Raw genomic sequence first — 10,043 nt, 5'->3', positions numbered from 1 at the left:
GCCAGTACCAAGTCTTACTGATCTTTATACTCCTAGCACCTGAAACAATGATTAGCATATGGTACCCTCTGAAAAAAATGCTTATCATATGTTTGTTAACTAATAATGAAGTAACTAACCAACTAATTAATCAAGTAAGTATCTAAAAACTATCTTGAACTGTTTATTTGTCCTGTGCATTATGTAAATTAAAACCAGAGAGTTGGGAGGTATCAGGGATTGTCTGATGCAGGCAACAGTTCCCAGATGTGGCCCAATAGGCAAGGAACACTCAGAATTTCTCCTCTGACCATAAGTACAATGCCAGCTGAGTCAGGTACCACTGGAGCAGATGATGACATATCAAAATCACAGCCCAGCTCTAGGCAAGCAGGAGTTGCTAACAGTTCCTGCCTGGCCTGAGCAGGTCTTTCAGGCCCAGGAAGCCAGGGAAAGTCCTGGTCAAAACTTGCCAGACAGTATTCCCGTATGTCTGCTTCATGCTACTTGAAGCACTCAACACATATCATCAGGAAGTGCACTGAGACCCTTATTCCCAAGCCCAGAGCATGGTCCTACTTAGATGCCCTATATCTTGGCTCCTTAGGGCAGATGCTTGGTGATTGCTAAATTGATCATTTACTGCCCTCTTACATTGGGAAAATAGAAAAAAGCTTTAAGGAATACCTAGTATCTTTTTTTCATCTTTCCACTTTCCCCATCATGTAGATTTAAACAACTCTCTCTCTGCTTTAGGTAATACAAAGAAGTGTCAGAGACACGAAAATCTACCAAAATATTCAACCTCTTTGAGGCTAATAATCCTGCTTCTGAGAATTTATAAAAAGGAAGCATTTCAAGAGAGGGAAAAAAAGCTGTCGGCAGATTTTCGTTAAAGTATTATACATAATAGTAAAACTTTATAAATAATCTAAGTGTTATACAATATGAAAACTATTTGGGAATTTATGATACAGCAGGTCAGAATAATATTCTAAGTTATTCACAGTAATTACTGTCTACAAAATGGAAATGTATATAGTAGACTCATAATTTAAAAGCAGAATTCAAGGGGCACCTGGGTGGCTCAGTCGGTTGACCGTCTGACTTGGACTCAGGTCATGATCTCTCAGTTTGTGAGTTCGAGCCCCACATTGGGTTCTGTGCTGACACCTCAGAACCTGGAGCCTGCTTCGGATTCTGTGTCTCTTTCTCTCTCTGCCTCCCCCCCATTCACTCTCTCTCTCTCTCTCTCTCTCTCAAAAATAAACATTAAAATGTTTTTATTTTTTTTAATGTTTATTTATTTTTGAGACAGAGAGAGAGCATGAGCAGGGAAGGGGCAGAGAGAGGGAGACACAGAATGTGAAGCAGGCTCCAGGCTCTGAGCTGTCAGCACAGAGCCTGACGCGGAGCTTGAACTCACAGACTGTGAGATCATGACCTGAGCCAAAGTCGGACGCTTAACCGACTGAGCCACCCAGGCGCCCCTAAAATGTTTTTAAATAAATTAAAAAAATAAAAGAATTCATAATTGTATCTATGCTGATTGCCATGTTACAATATTATGGATACAAAGATAAGAAAAAACAGAAGATAAAATGACATTTGATGCTTTAGCAATGTAGATTATGAGTATTTTTTAATTCAACAGATCACATAATACTGTTACAACTGAAGAGTCAACAATTTGTCATCACCCAATATCAATGTTACCCTAACATTACTTCCTTTGTTTCAGTTAGAACACCAATTAAAAACCAAGGGAAAAAAAACGTAAAGAAATTTTGGGACTGCTCTTTTGAAATCCATTTTCATATTATAATTCCTAGAGGTCATGACCTATGTCATTCCATTTCTAATCCTCTGTATAATCCAACACAGTTTCTTGTACACAGTAAGTACTCTATGAATATTGTTGAAACAAGAGAAAAAAAACAGTTCCCTACCCCACTCCACAAAACAATTGCAACAAAATTGTGGAAAATAATCACATTAAAAGAATTAATCTAAAGGATCTGTCTGGAGTGGCATCTGCCAAGGATTCAGGCACAAGTAGTTTACTTTGGAGATGATGCCATGAAGCTCCAGTGAGAGTGACAGGAAGAAAGCCAGGAAAGGAAAAGAAGCAGATAAAGGGTACATTATTAAGCAGGTTACTGCTATAGGCAACTGAGGCTCAATAATGTTGGGAACCCCTGAGACACACAACAGAACGTGTCTCAGAGCTATCCTAGCAAAGGGTGCGGAAGCTATGGAATTTATCCACGAACTTCTCATCTATCATTTGTTGAGGGCTGCTTCTGGGACGTTAACTTGCCCTGCGCTACACATGGTCTGAGCATAATCCTACCAGAAAAAAAACCCATAGGCACAAAAGAGCAAGTGTTCCTAGTGAGAAGCCAATGTTTGTGCTTACAGAAAGCAACAGTGTATGTTGAGAGGCTGTGGAATAGAGGTGCTGACCATGACTGCCACAGGGGCTATCTGACAGATGCCAAACAAGTTACTCAGTTGCAGAAGAAGTAGCGTTTGAACCAATCCTTAAAGGAGAAACAAGATGTGGATGGGAATCATAATCTCTATGTCAGAAGGCTCTTGGGATATGTGCATTTACCAGAACCACCCCTAGCCTTTGATATATACTCAGAAAATGTTAGTTTTGATCCTCTCCACAGTCAAGAATATGGAGAGCCTTGAAATTGCTATTCTGTAAGTGCCCTAACACCCTAAGTGGCAGAATGGAGAATGCAAGGCATGAGTCAAGTCCTGGGGCTGGGTGTGTACAAGGGTTCCTGAGAAGATGAAAAGTAAACTAAGTTTGTTGGAGCAAGTCTCTTTGTGGCATCATCATAATCAAATCCAGTGAAACAGAGGAGAGGAAGATATTATGGCAAACAGGAGTAAAGGAGATTTGGGGGCTGACTGTAACCTCAAATCAAACTCCATCAGAAATGTTTGGAGAGATTTGCTTTAACCTAGTTTGTGTGAACTGTGTTCCCTCTACATATGAAGGGCAACCCACCTTTGCTCACCCAGAAGAGAACAAAGGGAAGACAGAGGTAGTGGTAGTAGTGACAACATGATCCTTAGTTTTTGCTGCTGAGAAGCTTGGAAAGTGCCCCTGTCCCCACCTCAGCCACCTATTCACACTTGAACCAACTGCCAGAAGGGGCTTGGCAGCCAGTACCAGGGCCATCTTCTCCAAAGCTTTGACCACCCAGCAACCAACAGGAGGGTCAGCTCAGTGAAGAGACCCAAATCATGGTCAGTATGATCACAGTGGTCAGACCCTTGCTGCATCCACAGCAAACCCAGGGTTTGTGTTGGACAGGATGAAAGAGGATGCAGACTGAAGTGAGTCAGAATTCTAGAGGGAAAAATACCAAGTGATGAAGCTGAGAGGGCCTTTTTCATAACCAGCTTCCTGAGCCAGAACTGGAAATCACAGCCCTCAGGTTATGGACACTGGATTTAATATACTCCTGAGAACAGCTGTTGCATGCATTTTTTCCTAGGTGTGAGTGTGTGTGTGTATGTGTGTGTGTGCACGCACGCGCGCACATGCCTGCTCACAAAGTACACTGTATCCTCCCTAATAATGCTTCCTGGTGACTCCTGATAATTTTCACTTGCAATCCAGTGGAAAAGAGTCCTAGACACATCATCAGGCTGAATTCAACCCCATTTGAACTGTGCTACCCCGTTCTAGCTGCACTACTCCGAGCAAGTTAGTTTTTCACCTGTAAAACAGTGTTATCATGAGGCTTAATGATAAACACTAATCCAGTGCCCACCGTGTGTCAGGTGCTGCTCTAACCACTCATTCCAGATTCACCACAACCATGTTGGGTAGGTATTAGTATTACTGCCCTTTACAAAGATGAAGAAATAAGGTACAGGGAGGGCATGCAACTTGTCCACGGTCATACAAGTATTAAGTAGCAGATAGGAGGATCCAGGGCTTGCCCTTCTAACCATCATGCTCTGTGACCTCCCAGGAGGTGACAGTGCCTTCCAGACATGGAGGTGGGACTCCATAATTTACATTCACATTTTACATTTTGAAAAATAACGTGGTGCAGTGATGAGAACTTGGGCTTTGAAGTTAGACTAACCTGAAGCCCATTTAATTACTGTGATCATCTCTTTGAGCCTGAGTTTCCTAAAACTGAAAAGTGAAACTGGAATCATAATCCCTATGTCAGAAGGCAGCTGGGATATGTGACTTTACCTCCATCACATTGATGGGTGTGCAGATAAATGTTAGTTTTAATCCTCTCCCTATAATCAGGTATATGTGCAAAGCCTTGAAATTGATCCTCAATGAGGTCCTAACACTCTAAGCCTTTTTCCCCTCTAAAAAGCCAAAACAACAAACAAACAGAGCAAATAAAAGCCATCAGCATAGTATCTCAGGATCTCTCTGAAAATTCCCCAGGATTTTCCCTGATAGAACAAAAATGAGAAATACACAAGAGATATTTAGGGAGGCCCCCATCCCTAAATATAGTAACTGACACCAAATAAGACAGACTGGGCAGCCACGAGGTGATAGGCATCCTGTTAATACAGTCAGTTGGTATCCTGCCAAATTCCCTTTCTCTAACTAAACCTTATGCACAGTTTACTTAACCTCTGAAAAACTATGCAATGCTGATTATAGAGCATTTTTTAAAATGTTATCTCAAATCCCAAATACTTTAAGACAAATCCACTTCCCTCTTTCATCTTAGGGTAATAAAATAGTTATTCAAACCCTGGAAAACCATGAGTTTCTCTTCCTTGCTCCTGCATCTACCAACTAGTATTTACTGTAAAGAGTAGGCCTATTGTACCACTGCATCCAATAAAGCTTTTTACTAAACTATTTTCTTAAGAACACAGCATCTCACCATAAAGAAAGTAACTCCCAAGATCTCTTCCTCTTTTAGAACGTAAACCGTAAGGGCAAATTTGCACTAACACAAACACCCTATAGGTTAAGTTTCTTACGCCTTGCTAGAAATCATTATAAAACCTGGATCAGGGGCACCTGGGTGGCTCAGTAGGTGGAACGTGACTTCGGCTCAGGTCATGATCTCATGGTTCGTGGGTTTGAGCCCCACATCAGGCTCTCTGCTGTTGGCACAGAGCCTGCTTTGGATCCTCTGTCCCCCTCTCTCTGTACCTCCCCAGCTTGTGCACTCTCTCTCTCTCTCTCTCTCTCTCAAAAATAAATATTTTTAACAAATAAAAATTTTTTAAAAAAACAGATCAAATTTGGCATACAATTCTAAGACTTAAGAGCAACTAATGGGCAATATTTTCAATGTGTCCCTCAGCTCCCAAAGCTGTACCTGAGGCAACTATAAAAATCCATGGAATTAATTTCATCCTCAAAATTAAAGCAGCTGTGTTAATAATTAAGTTAGTAAATTTCAAGGCCATCTCAACTGTGCCTACAAATCTAGCACAGATTGAGATCAAACCTGAGACACAATTCAATTTTCCAAACTATGAACCAAATGCTGGCGGAGAGTGAAAGTGCTGACCCACATATACCTATTAGATTAAATACTACTCTCCTCCTCATCATCATATTGTCCTTTGCATGAGAAGCTGACACCTACTGACCCACTTTTAGTAGGATACGCTCTTGAAATATTTTGCTTGTTAGTGTTGAACTTGCTCCAGATAGCTTCACTTAATTCCAATTCTGATCAACATTTTCAAGGACACTAGCCAGGGTTAAGTGAGCCGTCCATGGCGAGAACTAAAACAAAGCCAACAGTTTCACCAGGGAACCAAACCCGTGACCCTGATCCTGTAAGCATGCATGCAGTTATGGTGAATCAGTCAGAAATCAGCAGCACAACTATTTCAGAGCTCCTCAAGTATAACCCACAGATGCTGAAGAAAACTGGATGAAAGAAGTACTACTCTACCCTTACTCTTTCAGAGCTGTTACTGGAACCATGTATTTAATCACAGGCCATTTAAAAAAACACAGGACAACAGATGATCCCTAAATGTATTGAAGGATTTAAAATTCTGGCTCAGCAGAATGAAAATCACATATCTCCCCTAGGAAATGAAGTCCTTGTCCGTGTCAACTAAAGAAGAACAGATTTTCTCCAACCTGATGACAGCAGCTTTCAGTGCAGCACACTGTGTTATGGTGGGCGTACTAGTTTCTTAGGGCTGCTATAGCTAACTGCCACAAATTTGGTGGCTGAAAACAATCGATGTTTATTCTCTCATAGTTCTGAAGGCCAGGAGCCTGAAATCAACGTGTCAGCAGGACCACGCCCCCACTGTGAAGGCTCTAGGGAATTCTGCCTTGTCTCCTCCTAAGTTCTGGGGGCTCTCAGCAATCCTTGGGGTTCATTTGGGTTGTAGCAGCATCACTTCAGCCTCTGTCTCCACTGTCACCTGGGCTCTTCTCTCCACATCTGTAGGTATTCACTTCCCATCTTGTAAGTACACCAGCCATTGGTTTTAGGGTCTACTCTAATCCTAGATGACTTCATCTTAACCAGTTATATCTGCAAAGACCCCATTCCCAAATAAGGTCGCATTGTGAGGTTCTGGGTGAGCATGAATTTTTGGAGGACAGTATTCAACCCACTACCGTGGGCATTCCCAATGTGCCAACGACTCATAGCTCTTACCAGACTAATCTCCTGTAAGGCTTCCTGGTTATGTTTAAGATAGGAGACTGCAAACTCTTTCCCTTATAGGTCTCTGGACTCCACTATAATTTGATAGTCTGCAAACAATGTCCAATTCAAAATAACGTAGACGTGTATGTAGTGTTTACCTTCTTTTATTTGCTAAGACTATTAGCTCTAGAAAAAGTTAAAACTTATACAGAAATCAGCAGAAGCAGCAATTTAAAAGCATGACTCCTTGTGAAAATTCTGACCAAACATTAACTCACACTAGTCAAAGAAGAAGAATTGATTCTAATGTTCTGCAACAATTCTAGAGGAGTGGTTTCCCAAGTGCAATCCCTAAACCATTAGCATCAGCATCAGCTGAGAGCTCCTTAGAAATGGAGAATCTCAGTCTGCACCCAAGACGCACGGGATCAGAATCATCATTCTAAAATTATTTTCCAGGTGATTCGTATGCTCTGTTCTAAAACTCTGATGCCAAAAGTCAAAGAAAAGTCTAACCCTCCCAAATAATTCCATACTATCTGGCAGGATGGGTATTTGTTTTGCTAAGGGTTGATAGGGAATATTAAACACACGTACACACACACACACACACACACACACACACACACACACACACACATACTCACACTGGTCGTTTCCTTCCCACAGAGTGTCAGCAGCTTTCCAAATGAACAAGCTGTTTCCATGACATCAAACCCTTAATTTGAAGCAGACATACCAACCATCTAGGAGTGTGATAGCACAATGCACCATTTCATATATGTTTTATTTGTGTTCTGGGTCTCAGATATCTCCTTCTCGAAAAAGAAACCCTTGTGAAAAAAAAACTAACATTTACAGCAACACTTTAATTGACAAATGTGTCACCCTTTATTCTCCTGTAAGTAAGGCACTCTGAATGATTCCGTGCTAAATCTCTGGTCACAGTTAATCAATCGGGGATAATAATATGAATGACTACTAAAATAATTATACTATTATGAGTACATGTTCTCCCTGTCTAGTGAATGTTTTCCCTCTCCCCACCACACTTCCAGGCCATTTTATTCTTAATATATTCTCAAAGTCAATTTCTTCTTTGCTGTGAACATGCATTTTGTGAACAAATAATGGAAAAATCCTCCCTTCTGTAGCATCTGCACTTAACAATACCCTGAAGTGACAGAGACAAATTCAGGAATGTGACTGTAAGAAGTTCATTTGCATTATTAACAGCAGCCTGGAAACATAGTGAATCAAGTCCTAGCCTCCCCCTAAAAATCTTCCCTTAAATGTTTATCTCCACACTTTTTCAAAATTAATTTACCCAATCAACAAATTTAAAGGGGAAACCACAGTGTGTTTGATGCCAAACAGTTTCAAAACAGCCAAGTCGTTTCCTGCAGGGAATAGACCAAATTCCAATGTGCAGAAAGGAACTGTGTGTAACGAGGGTGATTAAATAAGCACATACTCAGTACAACTAGCAGCCACAGAACTACAGGCTCAGATGCAAACCAGCTTCGCTGTGGAAGGTTCAGGCAGGAGCTGTTAGGAATTCTTCACAGCATTTTCTAGTCCATGACACTTACTAGGCTTTCGCCCACCTGCTCACACACCAAGTAAGATGCGAGAAAAAGAGAGCGTTGCTTGAATGCATAATTCCCAAATGCTTTTGGCAGCTAGATGTCTGCATTTGAGGGGTTCAGCCCATTCCATGCTCCTATGCTCCTGGGATTCAGCCATTCAATCCCAGGACTACAGGGTATGACTCATTGCCGTAAATCACCTTTGATTTCTAAATATACAAAGAGAGTTTAGGAGGAAAAAACAAGGTGGCATTCTCTCCACGACCTTCAAGAACTGGCTGTGTGACAAGAGCCAGCACCAGGGGAACCTAGCCATAGGAAGGAAAAGGCAGCCCAGAAAATCCCTCTGAGACAGACGGTGGGAGAAGAGGCAATGAGAGAAAGGAGCCTGGAGTGAAGTGGGGACTGACAACATTGAGCTGAGCTTAGAGAGCTCAACCAGCTGCCTCTCCCGCGTGGAAATTTCTCAAGGAGGCACATAGGCTGCATTTTCTAGGCGGTGTCACAGCTGCCTCCCATCCCACCTCTGCAGGAGGTTGTGGCCTGTGTTCATTTTGCTCATTTCAGCACTGAGCAAAGGGAGAGACACCCACTAAAGATAAAATGTGTATTTGCTGATAGAAGGAACAAATCAAATAACTGATTAACTAATGAAACAAAAATTTCCCAGCAAAGTTTATCAAATACTATTTTTGGAGAATTATTATAAAGTGATACCTTCTTCTTCTGGGAGACATGGGGAAAGATTTGTTTCCCTAGATAAAATAAAATCACATATTGAAATGTAAGAAAAATTTTAAATTTCATTAAAGGAAATGACTGTGTTTTCCTAATAAAATACTACATACATTATAAGTTGAAACATATGCAAGAAATTCAGTCAAGATTGTTTTTCAGTTCATCTCAATAATTTATCCTTCTTTTTTAAAGTTTATTTATTTATTTTCAAAGAGAGAGAAACAGCAAGGGAGGGGCAGAGAGAGAGGGAGACAGAGGATCCGAAGCAGGCTCCATGCTGAGGGCAGAGAGCCCGATGCAGGGCTGGAACTCATGAACTGTGAGATCATGACCTGAGCCAAAGTCAGATGCTTAACCGACTGAGCCACCAGGTGCCCCAATAATTTATCCTTCTTTGATATCCCAGCTGAACAGAAAAGTAAGGCCAAAGTTACTGAGCTTTTAACAGCACTTTGCCTCTCCATATTCCATAATAATGTTCTGCTTTTCCTGGTTCCTCAGATTCAAGCACACTATGGAAGCTGATGGCGGCGAGGAGTAAATGTCCTTGGATGCATGAACCAAGCAGGTTTATGAACCAATATGCAGTAGCAATTACCAAGCACATGAAAAGGATACTGACTAGAATATATGAAAGAATCTGGGAAAGAGGCACGTTTTTAGCATAACCACACACAGTAGACCTCTAAGACGGAGTAACTGTTGGCAGTGTTATAGGTCTGATTGTCTTGCAGATGGTCTACTATGTAAGAGATCTTAAGCTCTGACACCGTCCTGACTGCCCCTGAGCTGCCCCTGCCCCAGACCCAGTCAGTATCCAGTAACAAGAATAGACAGACCTAAATAACTCTCAGCCCACCCAGCACACGCAGGAGGAGCGGGACATTGTTATGGGGGAGGTGGACGCCTACTGCTCCTTCCAGCACTAAAACCCTATTGGAACCCGGATTGCTCAGGCCACAATGGCCGTTAGGCACTAAAACGGGTTATATTAAGGTTGTGTGGCTCCCCAATCCCTCCCTAATGCCTTCCCGAAGTTGGGATGTTTCTAAGGGGCACCTCATGTGAGTTCTGCATTTGACTTCTCTGCTGC

This window comes from Panthera pardus, unplaced genomic scaffold (genome assembly GCF_024362965.1).
Source record: "Panthera pardus isolate Hobbes unplaced genomic scaffold, ASM2436296v1 HiC_scaffold_27, whole genome shotgun sequence".
Classification (NCBI taxonomy): Eukaryota; Metazoa; Chordata; class Mammalia; order Carnivora; family Felidae; genus Panthera; species Panthera pardus.
This window is presented reverse-complemented; position numbering follows the sequence as displayed.